The sequence below is a fragment of the Felis catus genome, chromosome C2 (genome assembly GCF_018350175.1).
Source record: "Felis catus isolate Fca126 chromosome C2, F.catus_Fca126_mat1.0, whole genome shotgun sequence".
In the NCBI taxonomy this organism is placed as follows: Eukaryota; Metazoa; Chordata; class Mammalia; order Carnivora; family Felidae; genus Felis; species Felis catus.
Window position 1 is genome coordinate 41,136,441 of NC_058376.1, and position 26,855 is coordinate 41,163,295.

General features: G+C 36.2%; 1 protein-coding gene across 1 annotated transcript in view; it reads left to right on the forward strand.

The window, feature by feature from the left end:
• LOC111556367 (casein kinase 2 subunit alpha' interacting protein) overlaps nt 1-26,855 on the forward strand; it is a 387,346-nt gene that overhangs the window by 298,417 nt on the left and 62,074 nt on the right. Inside the window, exon 3 of the transcript XR_006584963.1 lies at nt 23,503-23,588. The gene's annotated coding sequence lies outside the window, so the exon portion shown is untranslated. The remainder of the gene's footprint in view (nt 1-23,502; nt 23,589-26,855) is intronic.

A 26,855-nucleotide genomic window follows, 5' to 3' on the forward strand; every position in this document is an offset into this window, starting at 1 on the left:
CACAGTTTATCGTATAAGAAAGACAAAGAAAGACAAATGCCATATGATTTCACTTATATGGGCAATCTAAAAAACAAAACAAATGACCAAAGAAAAACCATAAACAGACCCATAAGAACAAACTGGTGGTTGCCAGAGGGAAGGGGGTAGTGGGTTAGGTAATATGGGTGAAAGGGAGAGGGAGATACAGGCTTCCAGTTATGGAATGAATAAATATCAGGGATAAATTTACAGTATAGGGGACATAGCTGATGCTACTGAAATAGCATTGTATGGTGACAGATGGCAGCTACACTTATGGTGAGCACAGCATAATGTATAAATGACAGTTAATACTATGACACTCAATGCCATTATTAAAGGGTTGACTGTAGTTAGAAAAACATTCTAAGTATTGAACCCCAGAACACCCCAATGTCATACAGTTGGAGTTATACTGAGGCAGAGTGACCAGTGAGGGAGGGGGAAAAGGAAATCATATGTATGGTGTCTTCCGTTTTTGAGATTATGCTTTCTGTTTCTACTTCAACTGTTTATCTAGTGAATTGTAGCAGTTTATTTTATGTGAAAGCAACCTTGCATTTCTAGAATAAACCCAAATTGGTCATGAAATACTCTATTCTTTTACACATTGCTGAACTTTTAGGATTATTAAAGCAATGTTTATTGCCATACATTGAACTGAACTTTTCCCCTAAATTTTAGTGTCCAATAGAATAATTCTATAGATTTTTTTTTCAGTATGTATCAAACAGGTTATAGTGATAGCAAGAACACTGAAAGCCAAAGTAATTAAAACTGGAGTATTGGTGAAAGAACAAAAAATAAACTATGGAGGAGAATAATGAGTTTAGGAATAGATCTATGCACGTATGGCAAATTGGCATACAATAGAGGTGCCCCACAAAGCTATGAATAAAAATGAATCACTCAGTATATGATATGGGGAAAACCAGCTTATTGGAGGGAAAAAAAATGAACCTGCCTCCTTATATCTTACCTAAATAAAATAATTAAAAATGCAAATATAAAAGACTTTATATTGAATACAAAAAGAAGGCAGAGTGAAGAGTATTTTTGTCACTCCCTCGAGGGAATGGGGGAATTGTGCATAAACAAAAACTCAAATATAGAACATATAACTTTAAAAAGCGATGCATTTGACAAATTAAAATTGAAATTTTTCTTTTAAGTTTCATTGAATGATACCAACAAAAACTAACAAGTGACATATTATAAGTATATTTACAATATATTTATAATATATAGAAATCTTATGAAGGAAACATAAGAAATTGCTGCTTTGAAACTAGTAAATAGTTATAAACCCAATTTTGAAAATTATAAAGACTTTATATAATTCTTTATAGAAGAAATTTAAATGGCTAACTAATTAAATGCTCGCATTCACTGGTAATCACAGAAAATCAGATTAAAACAATGAGCTGGATCTTTTACCTACCAGATAAGCAGAAATTTTAAATGCCAGACAGTAAAAAATAAATAAATTTTAAGAATTTTAACAAGTTAAAAAATGTATAAGATGCCAGATAAAAAGTAACATTAACAAGAATGTGGGAAGATGAGAATCTTTGAGAATTGCTGCTGCAGTGTAAACTATTATGGCTTTCTGGAGAGCAGTTTGGCAGAGCTTAGCAAAATTAATTATGTGTGTATACTGTGACGCAGCAATTCTGCGCCTGTGGCAACACCCCTGAGAAGCTCACACGCGGATCCACAAGGGGATATGCACAAGGCTATTCATCATTGTGCTTGTGAACACACAGCGCTAGAGCTAGCCTAGGTGGCTAATGGGTAAGCAAACTGTGATGGCTGCTTAACCTTACACACCATGCAGCAGTTAGAAGCGGTCAAGTAGGTGTACATATGGCAACAATGACAGATCTTAAAATTTTATGCATAGTAAAGTAGGAAAGGGATGTGTTCTGTAATATACTATTTAGATATAAATTACTTACATATTAAAACAATAGCATGCTTTTCATAGATATTTACAAATCCAAAGACACATATTAGAATACATATATACATACATACATATATATGTATATATACAATTTTATTTTTTTGGTGGGGAGACTATAGATAGAAGCAAAAAGAGAATGATGATGGAGGATTATGGAAAAATAATAGTGAAATAGAGGGAAAAAAGAAAAGGAGCTTATATGAATTTGTGATATACCATGGAGCAAACAACTTGACTAACTCAACTCTTTGAAACTGAGATCTCTCCAAAACAAACTAATAATAAATATTTACTAAATGATACATAATTATCTATCAGAATAACCCAAATTAAGAAAAGAGTTAGATAATGTCTAGGACTTAAGGAGGTATGAGGAAATTATCACTTATAAGCAGTGATGGTTGGAATGGATATTGATACAGCATTTTTCAAGAGCTTGCATTATCTTGAAATATTGAAAATATATGTTTTGGATAATTGCTTTTTACCACACCAAAAGCTAAGCAATAAACCATTTAACTCTTCTAAGTACCCATCCTTAACACAGGCATTGAACAAGTGTATATTATAGCTGGTTTACAAAGGACAAAAAATGAAATATAACCAAATATTCACAAATTCATATGTCATTAAATAAATTGAGATACATATAGACTGTATAGTATTATGTGACAATAAAAAAATAAAGTTAACCCATGAGTGGGTGACATGATATATCAAGTAACATATCACTGCTTGCAAAAGAAGCCACTCACCATACAGTATGACACCAATTATGTTAAAACAACCAATATAAGCAAAAACTATTCGTATATACATATATAGATGTATAGCAGCAGTATGAATGAATACTCAACTTGATATCAGTAGTTATGTACAAAAGGTCACAAGGACTTAACTGTAAATTTCTAGTGTACCTTATTGTAGCTTACATGCATGTATTCATCTATATGTTTGTATAACTAAAAAAGATCTGTTTCTTAAATCTTTCTTCAGATAATACCAAATGTGCTATCCTAAATCTCATTCTTCATATTCTTAAAAAGAGGTTCTTCAATTACATAAGGCTGAAAATTAATCCAAATTAATTCTTAATATTTAAAATATATATTAGCACATTAGAGATGGGAGGTCCTACACAGCCAAATAATATTTTGAACTTTGTCTAGTAAGTATTTCCTAAAAACTAACATCCTTTCTCCCTAAAGAACACTTAAAGAACACTAGGTGTTTGTATTCCAACAAACAGTTTGAGAACACTGAAATAGGACTAGAAGAAAAAAATAAGAGCTGGAGGGAAGCAAAACAAAATTGTTAAATTGTTGCTATGATTCTGTATAAAACTTTTGTCTAAGCTTCCTGACAGCTAAGAGAAAATCAGTCATGTTACATTCAATTCTTATTTCTTGTAAACAGAGGGAATGAGTTCTGGGTAAACAAAGTTTATCTTAACACTAAATTCTGAAGGAAATGTCAAATTTGGTGAATTATGTCGATTCTGTTGAACCAGGTGGTGGAGAACATCTTCAGCATCATGACATTTGTTCAGGTTTGAATATATAGTTAGATGACAGCTCAGTAAAAAAGTTTCATCAACACAAAAAAGACTGATGATCGTTAGCTTTCAGAAGTCAAATTATAAGTGAACAAAACCTAAAATGCCTAGAAAGAGATGACGTGCTTCTTCTATTTTACATACCATAATGCAAGAGGATGATGTTTTTGATTAACCATCCATTTATCCATTAACCCAAGACAAGCATTTTTTCACCAAGCAATCTGTATTAGGCACTCTGTGAAGAACCCTCGCATCCGATGTCTGATGTTAAGTTGCTACTAGTCTGTGTACCTCTCTGAAGGTAAGCATCGGTTGTGAGAAATAAGCCAGAAACATCTGGAAGCCGCAAAAAGACTAAAACAGCCTCGCTCTCAGAATTAGTAAATTATGAAAGCATATTTTTAAAAGTATATCATATAATAAAAGATCAAATTCTTTTATCTTCAAAGATCAAAAGGAGAGGAAAGGAATTGTATTTAAGGTCAAAGTGATTATTTCTTTTGCTAAACATCTTTCTTCCTGATCTCTTTATACCTTAATATGTAGAATTTGGCAAAGCGATTTGGTTTTTTATCATAAGACTATTAACACTCATAGAATTAAGCATTGTTTCATTCTTTCTATGGACTAGACACTGGATTAATACCTTTATGCTCACTTCACTCTGAGGAAGGTGCTATTTTTACCTTCCCTTTTCAGTGAAGAAAAGTGATACATAGGGACATTAGGTAGTCTGAGAAACAATGAATGAATGTTGGCAAGCTGTTTTGAGAGCTCACACATTTGCCTTAACATTTGCACTTACATCAGTCATTTCAAATAGTAATAATAATACAACAGCACAACACTATGATGCCATTACCAGAAATAGCAGCCACAAAGTCAACATTGGACAAAACAGTGTCAACTCATTTCTGTTTGTAACCAGTGAGGTTATATATATGATGGGACACTGAGTGTTGGGGAAAGCATAGGAATGGAAGAGGTCTTTGCTATTTGTGCAGTCTTGATATTACCCGAACATTGGTTGGCCCTTTGGGGTGCTGTAACTCAACTTTTTCCTGGCATTGAGGAAATGAAACCCTGTTCTTGTTCTCTCCACCTGGAGTCTGCTTTACTTTTTCTCCTCATTATTTTAAAGATAGTAATATATCCTGTAAGGTCATGCCCAATTTAAGCTCTAATTTTAAACCTTGGAGGTCATAGTGTCTCAAATGTGGTATTCACTATGCTTTCTGTAACTGGTAATTTTCCCATAGACTCCTGGGGATTGACTCTATCCTGTCATCTGGCACTGCCTAGGAAATGATAAACTATTTTTCCCCTTAACCACTAAGGCAACAGGAAAATATTTGTTGGCTCCTTCCTTTGAAAGTAACTAAAGAAATGCAAATGAGAATTAAAAACAATACCACCAACAACCAAACCACCTTAGGCTATAAGAATTGCGAAGTTTTATTTATGTTGTGTTTTTTTTCTCTGCCGCTGAACAGTTGTTAACCACAAAAAACTACATATATCTTAAGTGTTTTATTTTCAAGTATCCATCTGGTTCCGTTGTTTTATGTAGTTATTTTCCCCCCTCGGCATTTGCTCTATAACAATGCACGGATAATTGCATCCATGAAGACTCCTGCAGTGCTGTAATAACTATACAAACCAAAAGATGGTTTTTCAATGGAATAAAGAAATCCTAAGGATCACATAAGACCTATATAATCAATATTGTACAATTTCTGAATGGGGCACAGAAGTGAGAGAAAAACCCTTGTCAAAAACAAGACACATGAAAGGCTCTTTTGTTCTTCCTATGGTGGAAAGACTTTCTACAGTTAGATAGAGGTAAAAATGTTGCCCAAGTTCTCTAGGCTATGTTATGATCACCTGAAGTTTTATGTGCAGACCAGTGGTTGGCAAATAGAAAGCCTAATCGATGTCATTGTATTGATTGCATCTTTACACAGTAAACATACAACTCTATGACTAGATGTAAACAAAATAAAACATATACATTATTTTTGCTTATCATTTATTATTCTCTCAAATATTAGATTTTCTACCATAGGCATGTTATTTTTCTTTAAGAACTAAAAGTAATTTTTGAAAGAAAAATGAATGAAATAAAACTTCTTTTCATCATCTTCTGGTTTCTGAACTCTTATTCTCTCAAGATTCAATTCTGAGGGTGCCTGGGTGGCTCAGTCCATTAAGCAGTTAAACCTCTGACTCTTGATTTCGGCTCAGATCATAATCTCACAGTTCATGAGATCAACCTTCACCTGGGGGTCTGTGCCCAGGGAACCTGTGCCCAGGGAACTTGGGGAACCTGCTTGGTTCTCTCCTTCTCTTCCCTTCCTCCACTGCTACATACATGTGAGCTCTCTCTCTCTCTCTCTCTCTCTCTCTCAAAAATAAATAAATAAACATTAAAAAAAGATTCAGTTCTAGTGTTGTCATCTCTGTGAAGTATTTATTCCCTGCTTCCTCACCCCCCTTTTTGATTAAATTGGGTGTTTCTTTTTCTGTGGTCTCCTAGATTCTTACCAAACTAATATAATAAATAAACTTAACATACTTAATTATAGTTGTTGGTTTATATACCTGCCCCTGTATCCTGCAAACCCCATTAATTCATGGAATATGTTTTATTTGTAATTATTGTCTCCATCCTTCCTTGTAGGGCACTTTGCATGAAGTAAGTGTTGAAACAAGGCTATTGTCAGAGAAAAGCAAATCATCAGCTGAATAATGATACAGCATTAATGACATTGTGTTTATATTCAAGTCCCTGTTCCCCAAACTTGAAACAATTTGGATTACTTTTTAGTATGTTAAAAATCATCTGTGGCCTGTCAGATAATTATGATTATATTTTATATGATCATGTAACTTCCACATAGAGATTTTCTAGTGTTGTAAGTCAATCCTTCTTGTTGAGACACCAAACTTTGAAAGAAAGTTTAAGTTTCTGAAAATAACGGAAACTTTACTAAATGTTTTACAAAACCTAAATTTTAAATGCCATTTCTCTGAATATTTCCCATAATTGTCTTTTCTCCAATCCTAACCAATGCGTATCAACCTTTAATAATGGATTTTTTTCTGATAAAGCATTGCAGTGACTTTGCTACTCGCTCACTTTACAAGGCACAATTGAAAGGATTTTATCACTATTGGACCACTAAATGTTTATAGCAAGTTCATATAAAACTAGTATCTGTTAGTTCGAAATAGCATGCAATTGGTTGCAACAACATTTTCTCAAGAGGCCAAATGGAACTTTCTTATTAAACTTTTATTGAAGTTATTGCATGGGTAATATATCATTGTGCATGGAAATAAAGTCCCAAGAGAGTCTTGGATTACTAAACTTCTCAGTCAACTCTATGTAAGTGTTGCAAAGTGGTTGTAAGTTAATGTGTGCGGTGACCATAAATATTGTTTGGAAAGGTAAAATGCTCAGCATATTAGTAAAATTTTGCAATGACATTGACCCATGTCACAACAATCTTCCTTTTAGACTTGAATGTGGACTACAGAGTTCACAATGTGAAAATCTAAATTACTGAGAAACTCTTACCAAAGCACATTCAAATGTGTACATTATAAGGCTACAATGATGAAAACATGATGGCATTGGTATAAAGAGAAATATCAGTAGACCTATGTGACAGAATAGCTCAGAAATAGATCCTATTTTAAATTTGAGGTTGACATATGATAGCAGTGGTAAGATAAATCTGTGGACAAAGGATCCATTTTTAGACAGCTTTGTTAAAAAAATGCACTTATATCTCTAACAAATGCTATGTACTAGATTAAGTAAGTTAAATGCTGAAATGTCAAAGGTGAAATTACAAGGCAAATAGATAAAGTTGTAGAATTATATCCTTTTGAATTTGGAGTAGAGAAAATTTCTTAAGCTGGACTCCAAAATCATAAAGAAAAAATGAAGATATTTGACTAGATAACATGTAAGACTTCCCTATACTAAAGGGTGTTAATAAATAGGTAATAGAATGGAAGATATATGCCATTCTATAATCTATAAAGAATTAATATCTGGTATGTAGAATACATTTCTATGGAGCGGTAAGAAAGAGACAAGAGAGCTCAATGTACTTTATTCCATAATCTTTGAAAGTGATTAAAAATATTCATTTAATCAGCACAAAATTATGAGGTAGAAAATATTGCTTGGTCCCTTTTAAATGAAAGGAAATTAATACACAAAGAATTTACGTAACTTGTCCAAAATCCCACTGTTTTTTAACTGGTAGATCTGGGATTTGAAACCAGATAATCAATTCTAAAATTGGTACCCTACTAATCAATACGAAAACAAATAGGAAAATGAGCAGAGGATATAAATAAGAACTTAGAGAAGAGGACACCTTAATAACTGAGGAGAGACAGACCTATTTACTAACCAGAATCTCCATGGCTCTTTCAAGTAACCTAGCAATCCGCTAGATCCATAGAAAGGACTGCAAGTTCTCCCAGTGATAGAGCCTCTGGTATACAAACTCTACAAGTTATCTGACTTCTAAGGTCAGGACGTTTCTCTCATTGATGAGGCTATCCCTCCAATTTGAAAGCAAGACCTACTAAATCCCACTCTCTGCAGCTAATGCTCCAATTTGCCTTCTACAAGAGGCATAACTTAAAACAAACCAGGTAAACATTATATGCATCTGGACCAACTTGTAGCTGGAAGATGCATTTGACCTCATTAAGGAGACAAAAGTTGGAACTGATTTCCATAGACACATTTGTAAAATATGGATCTGGTCCATACAAATATCTCCCTGAACCAGATAGAACACATATTAGCAAGCATCTGATCGACAATATTTGCCAGGCACTGAAATTTCCCCATTTAATAAAATTCATCAGTGGGATTCTATTTATGTCTGTCCCCGCCTTAGGCCTCCAAGCATGGCATTTGGTGGTTCTTGTCACCATTATACATGGGAAGCAAATACCATTGAGTAATGGGATGACTTTCAAAGGTTATCTACACCAGCCTCTCCTGCAATGACTTCTGCTGCCAATGGGTAATTGAATTAAAAACAGTTGAGCATTGGCATACACTGTGAGGATTTTCTACCCGGATGAAGCTCCTAGGCCTCTGGCCATCAGACATGGGAACAAAGAAATGAAAGTCCATCTGATAAATCAGTATCCTTGTATCTCTATACAACATTATGAGGAGTTTTATATATTTTTATATATTTAACACAAGTATAACATATTTCTGCATTTTGCCCTAGCACATCTTGGAGATCATTCCATTTTAGTCTATGAAGAGTCTCCCCTTTTCTTCTATTTTCTTTTCCTTTTAATGCTACACAATACCACATTTTTGTCTGAGTTGTAAGAAATTTAACGATTTTGTATTTCAGCATTCATTCTTCCTTCCCTTTTATTCATAGGCACATTGACCCCCCGTGAAGAGATGGGGATTTGGATTGCACAGATTGAGGATGACTGGATGAAGATGCTAGAAGTGATTTTTGGGTCCTCTTGCTTCCAGGACAGTAGCATATCATCCCCTGTGAGATGTGTGAATCCATCTCTCTGGAAGTGACAGATATCACTATCATTTTCATGCTTTCACTACACATTCCCTTCCCCCTGCAGTCCTCATTTTTCTTCACACAGCTCATCATGGTAGGCAGAATGGTGACTATTAGTTTTCTGCAGAGTCTATGGCTGCAGAGGAAGGAGAAGCACTCAAGGTGTTTCCCAAAGAACAATTAATACATGAACACATCTGACCTTGGGATCTTGGGGAAAAGGTGGTCATCAATGATCTTTCTCATTTCCCATTACAAATATGACCAGCCTAAACACCTACCTATGAATGTCTCAGTAGGTGGCTTATAGTGATGTTGCAAAGAGTCCCTAAATACTGACCAGGACGAGGGGGACCATGTCAGATCCCATTCTCTTTCCTACACAATTCCTAGTGATTCCTAGACAAGCACACCTTCCTGAGGGCTGTTACAGCCTTGTTAGCCCATTTGCCTTTGCCTTTCACCTTCATGTTTTATCAGCCACACAAATTACATCAGCCTTTCCTCATTAGAAGAATGATATACTTCTGCTAATGTCTTGGCAACTACTCCAAATAGCAGAGCTTACTGCAAAAGCCATGGCTACAATTGTCTCTACCCTCCTTAATGCAACTAAAAACATTACCTCCATCTTAAATAGCAGAAAAGCTATATGCCCACAGCAGGAGATAATCAATACTGGTTGAAAACATGATTTAATCTCAAAACAACACTTTTTGTCCCCTAGGACTTGTTTTGTCTGGAGTAGACAGACTCTCTCTTGCCTTTCACTGAGATATAATATTGTTTGCTCTCTGGAGGGAGCTGTCTGATCCTTCATGAGGACTCAAGAACAAGGGGTGAGGAGGTACAAGATGACAGTGTCCACACAGATTTCTTGCACTGTCAGCAGCATTCTTAGGTTAATAAAGAATATATGGGCTTTCATTTAAAGGATATTAAAAAAAATAACACTGAGCCATTCCTAATTTGATCCTAGTAGTTTTTCTTGTTTCTCCAGCTTGGGCTTCATAGCCAAGTGGTTTAGATAAGCTTCACATATCCTTCTGAGAATTTTAATAATTTTGTTGCCTCCATGATTATAGAATATCATCTCCATGATTTTCAAGAGAAGCTAGAAGCTCTACTGGAAGTTCAATTAATTTCCTGATGGGAAAATTTTTGTTTAACCCATTCTTCTCCTAGGGACCAGTTGGTGAATAAGAAGATGCAGGGCCATTAGTTGGATAGATGGGTAGATGGATGGATGGATGGATGACCCAAGAAGCTTCCCACTCAGCTAGCATAGTAATCAACTGGTTCAGTACAAGAGTCCACAAGGTCTCCTTCTAATACCAGCACTGGGAATCAAATTCCTATAGACTCAGGAAGTCAAGCTCTTCCTTTCACCAGTAAGGACACCTCCAAGAATGGGAAGGTCAAGATCTTCTGATTCTCAACATTACATAATTAATCAGGTGCTTTCTGTCTCCTCCCAATTTCCCAGTAAACACGTGAAGAAGAAGGTTAATGGAATTTCTTGGAGCACAAGCTACAATGTGCTAGCTACATTATGCCCAGCTGTACTAGGCTAGTGGGCTAGTGAGGACTCAGGAGACTACATATAATCAACTTCTGCATAAGAACTTCTCCAATAAACCTGCTTCATACTTGTATTACATTACCTGTTATGAGGCTATTCTATCAATACACAGAGGGAGAGATGCTCAAGTTTACCAGTAATCAGAAAAAAAGCAACAATGAGGAAATTGAAAGCAAACAATAGAAATTTGAAGCAACAATGAGAAAATTGAAAACTAGAAGGGCCTGGCCAAGGATATGAGAAAATATGAACACTCAGGTGCTTCATGGGGAACGTGAAATTGCTACTTTTAAATTCACAGTATTCTTTGAATGTTAGTTGGCATATAGCTCACAATACAGGCATTCCTGTTCTTGGGATGTAACCCAAAGGAACACTCACACCGGTCAAAAGAAATCGGGAATGAGGATGGTTTTTCACATCATTTTCATCAGAGAGAGAGAGAGAGTGAGAGAATGAGGGAAACAAAGGAAGCTAAATTTGTGCCCACCTCTATGGGACTGGATGAACACTATGTGGTACAGCATGATATTGAATGGATAAGATGAATACATTATATCTATAGGTAAAACACTGATAGATGTAAAGAATATAGAAATATGATGAATTAAAAAAGAAAATCAAAATTATAGCACACCATTGTTCAATTAAAGATACTTATTTGAATAGGCACTTTGCAATAGAGGTGTGCCATTTTCAAATGTGAAAAGACACACAATTTCATTAATAGTCAGTGAAAAGCAAATAAGAACCCTACATGTGCAATAACACATTCCAAAAAATGGCTAAAATGAGAAAAGACAGAAAGTATCAATTGTTACCAACAACATGAAAGAAGGGCAATTCTCCCATACTGTCCTGAGAGTGTGAATTGGTATAACACTTTTAGAGAAACGTTTGATAGTATCTAAAATGCTGAACATAATGTATATTCCATGACCAGTAATTGCTGTTCCAGATAGATGCCCAATATAATCACACACATGTGCTCACTAAAAGGCATGTACAAGAATGTTCCCAGCAGCATGAATCAGAAAAGCAAAAACCTAGAAGCTACCCAGATGTTCATCAAAAGTAGAATGCTATGCTAGACACTGTCAGTGCCCTGCCCTGCCCACATACCTGGGACCTTACTGTTGTAGTGCACAACAGACTGACTTCCAGTTACCAGCATCTGTAACTCATTGCCTGAAGCCTTTCTCAAGTGGCTTCATTTCATTGTACCATGGGCATATCAGGAAGTAAGTGCCAGAGAATGAACGTCTCAGGGAGCAGTCTGGAACCAGTGACTATTGGGAGTCTATGTGTAAATACCTCAGTTTGTTGTTCTCCTGCTGGGTTAACTCTGGGAGATGAATTCTACATCAGCTTCCAGAGTTTTCCAGTGGGATTAAGGTCTAGTTAGTTGTAGGGATAGCTTGCTTGATGATAAGTCAGAACTGCTTCACTTCCTCCTTTTCCATCTAGAGTCTCTGGCTATCACTCCAGTCCTTATAATTATTATTGCTCCGAAATAGCTACTTTTGCGAGGGTAGTGGTAGTTATAAGGACTATGGAGGTGATTGGTTGTTCTTAAGTGCCTTTGATTCACGGAAGGAAGGAACTAATAAAACCAAATCAGCCAGTTATCAGCTCAGGGCACAGTGTGGGAATCAGAAGACTTTGACAGCAGTATGTAAAACACCCTCATCTCCTGTAGCCAGAGAGCAGGTTGTGCTAAAAATGAGGCCCCAGATCAAATTTTGAGAATAATAAAGTTTCCAAGTAAACTGAATTTATAATCCTGGCAAGTCTTCCATGCTACATTCAGGACTCTGACAGAGAAAGAGACCCAGGTTGGGAGCAGTTTGATGTGTTTGAGAACCCAGATCCTCCAAATTTCTCTGAACCTTCTGAACAGTATAAGCGACCTAATCCCCTTAGCTAGAAGGTAACCACTTCTCTTGCTTGTACACTGTGCAAATAATTCATCTGAGGTGATGCCAGATGCCTCTTACCCTTCTCAAAATCTGCCTTCACGTTGTCTCGTTGCTTTGGGGCCAATGGAAGGAGTCAAATGTCAGCATGACCTAAGTGGTTGTCCTCAACTTCTCCATTGCCACAAAGTCTGGCCCAAGAAATTATTATCTCAGCAGGGTTATTGCAAAAGCTTCCAAATTGGCTTCTTGCCATCACCCTCCTTCTCCACCATCTCTGCCTCCTTAATATGCCAGCCCAAGTTATCAGCTTATGGCTCTGTTCTTCTCAAAATACTTCAGTAGTGCCCTACTTGACTTGGGATAAAACTCAAAATGCTTACAATGGACTCTAATTCCATGACCTCAGTCCTATTTCCGTCCCCTTCCCTCAGACGACTCCATCCACAGTGGCTTTCTTGCTGTTCTTCAAACAAGCCAAGATCCCACCCCAGCCCTCTTCTACCTGCTCTACCCTCTGCCCAAAATGCTGTTCTTTAGGATCTTCACACGATTTCCCTCTCTTATCTCTTCCAAGTGTTCTTTGAAAGGTCCCTTTTTTAGTGCAATCTGTTCTTACCACCTTACTAAGATTAATACCCCCTCTCTCCTGGGACACCCTATGCAACTTGCCTGCTTTATATTTTTCTCCATATCTCTTTCTACTAGCTGGTAAGCTCTATGTGCAAAGCTGTGTTGATCTGTTTTATTCTCCTATGCATCCCCAGTACTTGACACACAGTAGGTGCACAATCTATAAGTGTTGAAAGAATTAGTACATAAAGCATGAAAGAAAGGAAGAAGGAAAAAAGAAAGATAATAACAAAAATGATAATAATAATGGCACCTATGTATTACTGAAGTCCTACTAGGTGCCATATAATAAAACCTGTAGATTAATCTCATACATAAATCTTACATCCATTTCACAGATGAGGAAACCAAGTCTGTGGTATATTCAGTGAGAAGTTTAAGATTATGCAGCAAGAGTAGGGTAATGAGCATTTGGTGGGTCTGCCTGACTCACATCTCAGTGGTCATCTCAACATAAGCCTTCATCAACTACATTCTTTTTTAGCCATTTGATATTTTAATTGAGAAACATAGAGACATTGATAAGCAATATATAAATCAACCTGATTGCAATAATAGGCATTGGTTAAGAGCATAGGTTCTGGTTTTGGACTGGAGGAGCTCACATCCTAGCTTTAGCAAGTACTGGTTAAGTTGTGTTGGGCATTTTTGTCCATCTCTCTGTGGCTCACCTCTCACATCCTTAAAACGGGGATAACAATAATACCTCCCTTATCAGTTTTTTTATAAGAATGATGTGAACAGATAAGTAACATTTAACATAATGATTTTATAAGCATGTGTTATGCTCACTTATATTACATAGCTTTTAAAAGTTTTACAGTGTTTTCACAATGTTTCCATTTAATATTTATAGTAATTCCATGAGGTAGATAAGGAGAATATTTTATCCTTGTGTTATTCTTTGATTTGATGGTCATTTATCATCTAATGTTTGAGATGTCCTGGTGCAGGCTTCAGACTTACACGGATAAATAAAACATGCTTCCTGTCCTTAAGAACACTTAGCTAAGAAAGAAAATAAGTACAGCGTAAGACATGCATTGATAAAGGTAGTCCGAGGATACTGATAAAAACTGAAACTTCCAGAGCTTAAAAAAACAAAACAAAACAAAAAAAAACTCAAGATTGCCCAAATGATAAGCTTTCTTATTTTATATGCAATTTTCCTTTCAAACCCCAGGAGGAATGGTGGATAAATCAATCTTTTAGGTGGAAAATATGGGTTCTAAGACTTTTTCTTGCTTCTAGGAAAATTCCCAACCTCTTACATTGCAGTGAAGGACTGATCTTACTCCTCCTTCTCTCACCTGGCCTCCGGGTTGGTGGACAAGATCCCACTATCCTGAAAGCATACATCATAATTCTTATTGAAGCACCGAAGTAGTGTAAGAGGATACTGTGGCCATGCACTCTTATCTGACTGGTTCACAGATTCGGGTAAAGTCAATGTTCCACCGAACTGGAGATCTGGAAGCCTGCATTTGACCTTGGGCAAATGATTGCGCCTTTCTGCACCTTGGTAAATGTTAGCTGTCACTATCACCTCTTTGGATTCTAGAATGACTTCGATGGGAGCCAGATCACAAAAAAGAAAACCAAAACAAGGCCCTGCATGACTCAGGGAGTGAGTTCATTTCCATGTTGATTCTCCACCATCTTTTCCAACATGTCAAATTTGGTTTGCTTGTTAAGCTAAAGGAAGTAAGTAGCACACTGCTTTGTACAGAGCACAAATTCAAAAATACTTGCTCCACAAATGAACTGTCATTCAGACAAAAAAGCATATTAGTAACTCTGTGTTTAGAAAGACAGGTCTATACATCTTTAGCTCCTTTTAATCAGACAGAGTCTCATCTTTGAGACTCAATTCGTAACACCTGCAAGTCCTTTAGCGTGTTCCATTTCTTTGCAAGGCGGCTTTCCCTGCAGACAGACTGTGTTCTGCCACAGCTGCACCAATTAGTCTCCCTGCCTGAGAAGAGTGACAATAGTGATATTTTTCTGGATGAATGATAGACCTACTGGAGAGTCCACAAATCAAAATGTCAATTTTCTTTTCTCGTTCAGTTTCTTTTGTGTTGTGTGTTTGTATGTAATTTCTTCTACAAAAATGCCTTTGGATAGAGAGAAAATATCTTTTATTTTCAAGTTTAACTAAATAATAAAGCAGATCTGTGACAGATTTGGACATGTTTTAGAATTACAGTTGTTGCCTACAAAGTGTGGCAATTGCATGAGTTCCTTGAAAAGAATGATTTAAAAGCACCAGTGGTTCCTAGAAAAAAAAAAAAGGCCGGCTTATAAAAGGGTGCAGCTAATGCATGCTGTAATAATGATATGAAGCAGAAAATATGGACTTCCAACTCAAGCCCAAAAGCCCAGTAGATTTCCAGTTCAAAATATGTTTTGTTCTAATTATAACACCATTTCCTTACAGTTTTGTCCAAACTTAAAGATTTTATAGTATTTCAAATTTCTGGTCAACATTGAAAGAAATACATGCTACATTCAAATGGAATATGTTGAAAACCAAAACCAAAATTACAGGATAATTACATCAATTCCTCTATTTTCTATTAACAATATCTCCAATGACTACTTCGGAAATAGTTTTTTTGTTTATACTTTTGTTCATTTGCATATATTTGATTCAGCCATTCAAGGAGGGTTTTAGATTGACATGCAAATTTGAAGGTGAAATAATGTTAAAAATACCATACCCCACAGAAATCTAAGAAAGTACATGACAAACAATGAAAGCACAGCGAAGAAGGGAAATCAAAGCATGAATTTGCAGCTACAAATCGTGAGATCCAGATATGTTCCAGATAAAATGATTGCACTAAGCTTGAGGGTAGAGTGGCTTGATTTTATTTTTTTTATTTTTTTTTTTAACGTTTATTTATTTTTGGGACAGAGAGAGAGACAGAGCATGGACGGGGGAGGGGCAGAGAGAGAGGGAGACACAGAATTGTTAGCAGGTTCCAGGCTCTGAGCCATCAGCCCAGAGCCCGACGCGGGGCTCGAACTCACAAACCGCGAGATGGTGACCTGAGCTGAAGTCGGACGCTTAACCGACTGCGCCACCCAGGCGCCCTAGAGTGGCTTGATTTTAGAACATGGTAATACTTTGGCTTTTAGTGGTCATCTAGCATTATGTCTTTTCCACATAAAAGTTTAAGAGTCCGAATTCCTAGGTTGAGTTCTCCCACAGCTGTGAGATGCATTTTTGTCTATGTATTTTTTTCTGAAAGTTTATTCTTTCCACATAAATATTTGGAATTCCTACAATGTGTACTATGCTAGATGCTTCTAGAGGAGGAAAGAAAAAGAACAGAATGCTGTGCTTAATAAGTCTACCATGTAAAGGTGAGATAATACATATATCTCATTAATTTTAAATAAGAGAGCAGGGAACACACCGTAAGAGATAATATGCTCTAGCAATCCAGAAGAGGGAAATATATCACTAACAAATGGAGGAAATAGGCAAATTCTTGTAGAAGAGGAGATATCTGAACTGGGTCTTAAGTGACAGGAAATATTTGGTATAAAGGTAAAAATAGTAGGCATAGGACATGGCATATGCAAAGGGAAGTTAGTAGCTCTATAGAAATAATTTTTTTTCTTTTTTCTTAAATTTTATGTATTTATTTTGAATGAGAGAGAGTGTGAGTGAGCTCGGGGCGCATGGACGTGGGGGAGGGGCAGAGAGAGAGGGAGAAAGAATCTGGAGCTTAACCATCTAAGCCACCCAGGCGCCGCTAGAAAAAGTATTCTGCAGGCTAACTTAACTGGAGTAAGAATAGATGGAAGCCAGTTTGTGGATGTAATGAGGACACATTTGTGGAAACCTGAAAATCATACTGGATCTATCTAGAAGTGTTGTGAATAGGTTGTAAAAAAGCTGTTTAAAGTGTAAAATGTCATGCAAATTTTATTATTATTGGCTTTTTAAAAGATTTTTTTAAAATATTTTTTTATTGAGGGATAGAGAGAGAGAGAGAGAGAGAGAGATCGAATACCAAGCAGGCTCCATGCTGTCAGTACAGAGACTGATGTGGGCCTCAATCTCACAAACCATGAGGTCATAACGCGAGCTGAAATCAGGAGTCAGACACTTAACCGACTGAGCCACCCAGGCACCCCTCGGGTCTTTTAACCATAGAAAATATATGGAATGTGGTGGTATGGATAATTTTAATCTATCAGGTAGAACAGTTAATAGCTAAAAATAAGTCATAATGTGAATGTGTCTTGGAAAAGATCAATATAATAGTGTTCATGAAATATGAGAGCCTTCAGAATCCCTGAGTCCTGGCAAGAAATGCTTTGATTATTTTTTAATTTTTCTTTTGAAGAAGAGGAAATGAAAGAAATAAAGAAATAAAATCCAAATATTTCAGATAATTATTTTTTCTATGAAAAACAGCAATTATTTTAATGTGGTATTTGTGATACACTATTTTTTATTGATTTGCACAGCATGAGCAAGCTTTTAAGAAGTATGATAACCAACAAAGAATAACTGTATAACAAGCAATCACTTCTTTTTTAAAAAAAATTTTTTTTTCAACGTTTTTTATTTATTTTTGGGACAGAGAGAGACAGAGCATGAATGGGGGAGGGGCAGACAGAGAGGGAGACACAGAATCGGAAACAGGCTCCAGGCTCTGAGCCATCAGCCCAGAGCCTGACGCGGAGCTCGAACTCACGGACCGCGAGATCGTGACCTGGCTGAAGTCCGACGCTCAACCGACTGCGCCACCCAGGCGCCCCAACAAGCAATCACTTCTATTATGCATACAGGATGAATAAAAGTAGCATTAATAAAGCACTACAGGGAATACATATCAGATGGTTTCAGCAATGTATTATTGATTTTATGTTTTAAACAATAAGCATTGAGAAATGCATTCCTCTGAGTGTAAGAATGAGAGATATTAACAAGTTTACATAATCTACTACTGGTAATCCTGTTGCAACCCATTGGAGGTTGACTATATGAAAATGGAACATTTCCGAAAAATTCACTGTATAATTTAGCAGTTATCACTGAGTCACTTACAATTTCCAAGGAGCACAAATCTGTGCATGTGGCATTGTCTTGAAGGAAGGTATTTCATTCAGGCATTCTGTGCAGGACAATTTAATCAGCCTGGTGTTCAATATAGGACCAGAATATTTTAACCACAGTTGACTTTATGGAAGAAACTCTAGGTAAATAGTCCCCGTGTAAACTAAAGGCCTTATTTTACTTGTAACTTATATATCAATATTTTAAACAAATGTAAAGAATGTACCCATCCTATGGATTTAATTATGTAGCATTTACTGAGGGGAAAAAAATTAAGTGTTTTGATATTTAGATCTCAGTAAACACAATATAATATACTGGTAAAAAGCATAGATTCAAACACCAGATTGCCTTAGTTTGGAGCCCATTGCTGCTACCTGATAGTTGTGTAATCTTAAATAAACTTTTCAACCTTCCTATGCCTTAATTTCATTATTCGAAACCCTAGAACTAGAGTTACTGAAAGAATTAAAGGAAATAAATTGTTTAGAATACAGTGCCTAAGAGAAAGGGAGTGCTTAGTATTTGTTAGCAGTCTTTTTTTTTGTACCATAGCTCTTATTATTATTACTACTACTTTTATTCTTTTTTTCCCTGGAGCATTGGTGAACATCTTGCATCAAATGTAATTAAGGAATCCTCTTTCTCTCTGAATTCTCTTCCTTCTTTGCCACATTCTGCACTATCCTTGGAGCTCTGGGAACCCAGGTGCCGATCCATGTGTTTTTCTTGGGGAGCTCCATCATCTCTCTCTCTCTCCGATCCTTCATTTCGCTTTAGTAGGATAACAGTTTGTGTGTCATCAGATTTATAAGTGAATGGGATTTAAGTAGCTAAAACTATGATTGCCACAAAGATTTTGTTTTATATTTTATATTTAAAACACTGAAAGGTAATATGCAATTCTCTGTACAATAGGAGAAACTGAAGAGTGTCAAGTATAAGAATTCTTATTTTACCAGCCACATTATTAGAAAGAACAAGCAAACCTTATCTTTGGTGCATTAAAGGAAAGGTCACTGAGCAGCTTTTCATTTTCTTCATTGCATTTTCCTTTTGGTGCAAGTGTCAGTTCCAGGCAAGAGCCTATCATTTGTTCTTGCTTTGTTTTTTTTTTTTTTTTTCTCTTTCAAGATACTTAGGAATCTAAAAATATCATTTTTTTCCCACTTGGTTATTTCTCAAAAAAGCCACCCTTCTACCCTTTTACCCTTCTACCTTTCTTTATATCCTGTGGACATATTTTTGCTATGTGACTTTTTAGTTGTAGTTGTTCATTTGGAAAAGGGTTAATATCAATTCTTGACCCTGTGAAATAGGGGTGAGATAAAAAGCTATGTGCTTTGATATGAGACACAGTAAAGTCAACTGAGGGAAGCCAAGGAAATCCAATCTGGGGTACTTGCAAACCTATCAGTTTGCAAACAGCTAATCACATTATAAATGATGTATATGTTTAAATTTCCACAGTAATTTGTTTATATGAAGAATTCTTATAAGTTGAACAGAATCTTTTTAAACCTTCAGTGAAATTCCATAATGTATAGATGAAACGCACTTTGTACAAAAATCATATAGTTTAAAAAAATTAAACAAAATATTTTTAAAATAATATTTCTAAAAAAAAAAGACCAAATCTGTATGAAGGAGATGACATTTTTAGTATCTATTGATGTTTATTAACTGTATCATGAAGTGAAAAACTGAGACGAAAATTATCGGCAACACCTTTCTCCAGCATTTCTGAATTTAAGTTAAAATGACATGCGAAAATGGTGTGGCCACAGTCCTAGAATTACAATTTAAGGCACTTTTTTAGTACGTTCTAAAGATTTTTTAAATGTTTGTTCATCTCTCAGAGAGAAAGAGAGAGAGAGAGAGAGACAGAGCATGAGTGGGAAAGGGGCAGAGAGGGAGAAGGAGACATAGAATCTGAAGCAGGCTCCAGGCCTGAGCCTGACGTGGGACTCGAACCCAGAACTGTGAGATCATGACCTCAGCTGAAGTCGGAGGTTTAACCAACTGAGCCATTGAGGCACCCCTAGTATACTCTACTTATTTGGTCTTAAAACACACACACACACACACACACACACACACACACACACACACCACTTTCACTTATTTATTTTTAATTGTGGCAAGAACATGAGATCTACCCTCTTAATAAACTTTCGAGTACATAATACAATATTGTTAACTGCAGGCACGATGTCGTATGGCAAATCTCTATAACTTACGTTGCATAACTGAAACTTCATATGTGTAAAACACCAGCTCCTCAGTTGCCCCCAGCCCTGGGCAACCACCATTGCACTGTTTTGATGAGGTTGATTATTTTAGAAACCTTATGAGTAGAATCATATAGTATTTGTCCTTCTATGACTAGCCTATTTCACTTTGCATACAATCCTCTAGGCTCGTCCATATTGTGGCATATCACAGAATTTTCTTCTGTTTATCACTGAATAATACTCGCTTGTACATATATACCACATTTTGAGGTTCTTTTATTCATTGATAGACATTTATGTTGTTTTTCTAGGTTGGTTGCTATGATTGATATTGCAGTAAACATTGAAATGTGGCTACCTCTTTGAGATCCTGATTTCAATTCTTTTGGATATATATCCAGAAGTGGAATTGCTGGATCATATGGAATTATTTTAAATTATTAAAACAGTACAATATTGGCATAAAAACAGACTGAAATATATGAAAAGGTGCTCAGAATTACTAATCATTAGGAAAATGCCAAATCACAACCACAGTCCGATACCACCTCAGATCTGTTAGGATGCCTGTTATTTAAAAAATAAAATAAAATAAATAACAAGTGTTGGTGAGAATGTGAAGAAAGGGAACTTTTGTACACTGTTGGTGGGAATGTAAAATGGCGTAGCTGCTATGGAAAACAGTTTGGAGGTTCCTCAAAAATGTAAAAATAGAAATGTACTTGTTTATTCTTGATAGCACCAAATATTAATTTCTAAGTTCCCAGTGTTGCTCTGATATATTACTTATGCTTCTAAACTTAGATCTGCTGTTAATAACATTTATAGACATAAAAGCAAATACAGATATACATCCATTTCTAAAATATAGTAAGCTTGAAGCAAAAATTACTATAAATCTATAAATAATTTAAAATCAGCATTTTGGACAGATTGTTTTAGTGGAAACTCTTATAGCACTTCACTTTTAGTTAGGGAAGTTTGATTTTTTGTTGTTGTTTGCTTGTTTTAATAGAAAGAATGAGAAAGGTGTTGCAGAAGGAAATAAAGTAGTGTTTTAGAAAATATAGCAAGGTTATTGCTAATGTTAGAGCGTAGTATAAAAAAGCCTTAAGTGGTGAAATCAGAAGAAATGGATTTTAAAAAGTTAAGCCGGGGGGTGCCTGGGTGGCGCAGTCGGTTAAGCGTCCGACTTCAGCCAGGTCACGATCTCGCCTTCCATGAGTTCGAGCCCCGCGTCAGGCTCTGGGCTGATGGCTCAGAGCCTGGAGCCTGTTTCCGATTCTGTGTCTCCCTCTCTGTCTGCCCCTCCCCCATTCATGCTCTGTCTCTCTCTGTCCCCAAAATAAATAAACGTTGAAAAAAAAAATTAAAAAAAAAAAAAGTTAAGCCGGTGGCAGGCAGTATAGTGTATGAAAACAGTATTCAGCCTTTGGTCTATTATTTTAGTTTTACAGGGGGAAAAAAAAAAAAAGAATGGGTGGAAAATCCACTTCCTACTTGGTTTGCCAACACAGGCAGCAGGAGAATTGGAGCAGTACCTCCTTCCACCAGGTGGGGGGCAGAAGATTAGTTCCCCATTTGTTCCTGCCAACACCACTGGTCAGTCAGAGAGAGACCAGTGATGTTGGATGGAACAAACGGGGAGCTAATCTTCTGTTTGGGTGAAGGGGTTGTAGGGTGGAAGACCAACGAATTTGGTGTGGAAGTGTTGGAAGATCAACACTTTGAATGTAAATTTCTACTGGTCATTCAGATGAGTGTCCATCTCCATGAAAAAAGTACATGTTCAGCCCCACGGCAACCATGAAGGAAAGGGTTCTGTTGGTATTTGGCTATAGTACGGTGGGTATTTCCAAAAGTGGTTTTCTGTTCTGTTAGGTCTCTTCAGGAAACAATCTTTGCTTGTAGGTTTTTTGCTTGTTTGTTTGTTTTTGTCCTTGCCTGTTGAAGGTTCTGGGTTGGAATCCTCTCCAGCACTCTGGAGACGATCAGGAAACCCAAGGGACCCACCGCCGTGTTACTCCTCAAGTTCCACGGTCCCTAGACAATCCACATTCTTGTTTCTGCCTTTCAGAGTCTTATACTTGCTTGTTGTGGTACATCCAGGGGATTTTAATTTCAGTGGGTATAACCCTGGAGAAAAGGGGCCACTCCACTGGGGTTATAGTGGAACTGCACGTTGTTCTTTTTTGTTACATTCATCTTAGTGCAGGAATTTTTTCTATTCTTCTCACAAGCTCCTTTAGAAATGCACATTTCTAAACTGTTTTTCCATTTGTGTCGTAATGTCTTCTGAATACACACCTAAGAATCATGGATAATGCACAAAGCACTACCTATAGTGAAAGATCCTTACTCTCTTCTCTTCTGTAGGGGGCAGTTTTACAGATTACACTGCAATGATTCAGAGAGAATAAGGGACATGGCCAGTATCATGTACATTTAAAGTGACTGATCCTTATTTTTAACCAGGCCTCTGAAATTCGGAAACAGTTTTTGTTTTTGTTTTTCTTTTGTTTTCCTCAACTGTATAGTCTTCCTTGAATGAAATCACTTTTCATTTCATTGCTAATCTAACATGAGTTCTTCACATAAGCATCCGTTTCAGCCACACTTTTATGTCTAGTGCTTAGCACCTACTAAGCATTTAATAGAGTTTGTTTGCTAAATAAGTGCTAACTGGAGCCCCTTTAAAATTGTTTTAAAAAAAGGAAGCAAAAGCCCTTAAAGACATTGAAGAGTACACTGAAAAATAGAAATCAAGAGGAGATAATTGTTTGTAAAGGATCTTTTTTTTTTTTCATATGAAAAAGAAGGAAAACTTAGAGGCTCTTACACAGAAAAGAAAAAGATTTGAAATAAATGTAAAGTAAGGGCAACTTAACCTGAGACTAGAACATGAAGGGAATTATTAAATCATCTTCTTTCAGCTTTATCTGCAGAGTCATCAGTTAAATATGCCAGATGAAGAGTTTGTGATGGAGAGCGCTTGCTGGATCAAACCCAAGAATGAAAGGTAAGCTGACAATTTATGACAAATGTTTATCATGTGTTTTTCAACTTAAAGGAAAAGGAAAAAAAAAACACACACCTACATATGTACAGATTGCCAAAAGGTTTGTTTTCCACATAAACAGATATATAAGAGAAAAAGAAGTGTTTGATATCCATGAAAGTTTTTTTTTTAACTTTTGTTTAATGAGTAGAATATAAGTACACTTGAAATTCTCAAAACTTCTGTTAGCAGCTGAGGAAGAAACAGCGTAGCCTTAATTTTCTTTGACTTTCCCACAAACAGTGTAGAAAACAAAATACTAAAACATTCTTCAAGTGCAGCTTCATCTAAAAACTACTTCCTAAAAGAGATGGGGGTGGGAATGATGATATAAACATGAGTTCTTAAAAGAATAATGAATATTTTATGTATCTAGACAGCTACTCACTTCTAGAAAATTCAGTCATGATCAGCCGAGCAAGAAAACTGCATAAATAACCAAAGCCTAATACTTAATGTCTCTTGATCTTCAGAATATTTATTTTGGTGAAAATGAAATTGCCTTGAAGTTATTTTATAAATTTTACATATGTTTATAAAATAAATATATTCATATTTATTTTAATTTATAACATGTATATTCCATTTATTTACAAATGTATGTATCTGAATATTTAAAGTAAGTATAATTATAGTAGGGATCCTAGTTAGACAAGATATAATGTCTGTTTAGACTGGTGTGGAAATTGGTAACACCACTTTTTCCAAGTAATTAGTTGAAACCATGCTTTCTGTGGGGCCCGAGACACTCACTCAGGAGAGGAATGCCTTAAACTACAGCCACAATAAAGATCCTTGCAGAAAGAAGCTTATCCAAGGACTGGGAGAAGGCAGAAATCAAGGGAGGACAGGTTGCTGAAAAGAAACTAGTGATAAGAGCCTAGTTAAAGTAAGAGATATAGTTTTCACTATAAAGAGAAGAAGGAAAAATGATTAGAGCCAGGAGTCCCGCTTGGTAAACAGAGTCTGAAAGTCAGAATGAACTGGGTGTTCATGCCAGTATGTTAACAGGTCCTTGAACTTAAACTTTAGCTCTTCTAGTATTATGCTTTTCACGTAAAAGGAGACTTACACTCGCCTCGGGATTGCTTGTTTTTTACTATAGCTTTTTGTTTTCTCTTCTGTCCTTTTAAGGAAAGGGGTGGGGGCAGGTATAATGATAGAGATGGTCTGAAACAACTTTCATAGTATCTGCCCACAATACACTAGTTTATTCATTTCGCTGGAACGGAGAACCCTGGTTATTTCATATTTGAGTACTATCATTTTAAAAGGAGTCATCAATACTAAATCACGGACATTTTTTAGAGTCATAAGTAGTATTGTCTTGCTTAGTTTGCAATTGTTCAAGTTTGACTTCTGACAAATAAGTAAACTACAGGATCAAAGTTTCCTGGCAATGTAGTTACAGTTGTCATTATTTGTAATATTCCATAATAATGACACATCAAATATTCTGCTTATGTTTTTCAATTTTATGTATTATAAAACAGCATTTCCTAAAACAACAAATCTTTTTAACCATTAAACTTATAATTAGATGACAAACTTGTCAATTTTAAAATGAAAATATATTTTGCTAAAAAGGACTTTTTTAGAGGCACTTTAGATTCATATCAGTTTCCATATATTCTTGAAAGTATAGCATCAATGGAATACATCTTAAATTGGAAATATTTTTCAGATTTTATAAACACTTTGAATTTAAATTTCCACTGGTCATTCAGATGAGTTCCATTTCCATGAAAAAAGTACATGTTTCATTCTGCCAAAGTTGGTAGTTGTGAAGCTGAAATCTTCTTTAATTTTTTTTAATGTGTATTTATTTTTGAGAGATAGAGAGTGCGCAGGGGGAGGGCAGAGAGAGCAGGAGACACAGAATCCAAAGCAGGCTCCAGGTTCTGAACTGTCAGCACAGAGCCCTACACTGGGCTGGAACCCACAAGCTGTGAGGTCATGACCTGAGCTGAAGTCTGGCACTTAACAGACTGAGCCACCCAGGCGCCCCTGAACTTTTTTTATTATTATTATTATTTAAATACAGCTGTGCCTTTGGTATCTTGCAGTGAAGGTAGCTAGATTTATAGCAGCTAGTTTGATTAGACAAAATGTTTTGGTAAGGCAAAGACTGTGATTCAATGAAAGTTGCTTCAGAAGTGGATGAGGAACACCCTACAAAATAGTTTTCATTAAAATTATGTGAAAACTGATAATATTTAAATTGTTGATTTGTGCAGACTAATTAATTGTGCTCAAAAAGCCTATTAATCACCTATAAGTATTCTTTCCAACACACACGCCTATTGATAAAATGAAAGAGAGGAAAGGAATAAAAATGGTGATATTAATGGAGTAAAAATCTGAATCCAAAAAGTCTAAAGAGGGCGCCTGGGTGGCGCAGTCGGTTAAGCGTCCGACTTCAGCCAGGTCACGATCTCGCGGTCCGTGAGTTCGAGCCCCGCGTCAGGCTCTGGGCTGATGGCTCAGAGCCTGGAGCCTGTTTCGATTCTGTGTCTCCCTCTCTCTCTGCCCCTCCCCCGTTCATGCTCTGTCTCTCTCTGTCCCAAAAATAAATAAACGTTGAAAAAAAAATTAAAAAAAAAATAAAAAAAGTCTAAAGAGGAACAAGTGAGTAATCTATTACTCTATTCTCACTCAGGGCCAGAAAAATGTGCTGTAACCCAACATGTTTGAATGATGGTCAGCTGATATTTTGGCATCATATTTAAATGTAAACAGGTTTTTTTTTAATTTCCAATATAATTAGAATGTTTAGCACTAATGAATTTTGAAATTATGTTAAGTGACAAAAAACATCTTATTTCCTTAAAGTTATGTACTCTAGGGGCGTCTGGGTGGCTCAGTAGGTTAAGAGCTGGATTCCTGATGTCAGCTCAGGTCTTGATCTCAGGGTTGTGAGTTCAAGCTGGGCTCCACACTAAACGTGAAGCCTACTTAAAAGAAAAAAAAGAAAAAGGGCAGGTATTCTAACAGGAACATAGGGTGTTCTGGGAGTCAAATCCGAGTCATTTGGCATTTGTATCTATAGAATATATGGTCTGCTTGAGGCATTTCAGTCATCCTCTTCAAGTGATAGGTAGCAATTGTTAACTTTAAAGAAATGACACATAAGAAATGTCTTATACTTAATATTGTATATATAAGAGATGTATTTCAGTTGATTGGTGGGCTAACATAAATTTAGGAAAAATGTTAAAAGGTGAACAG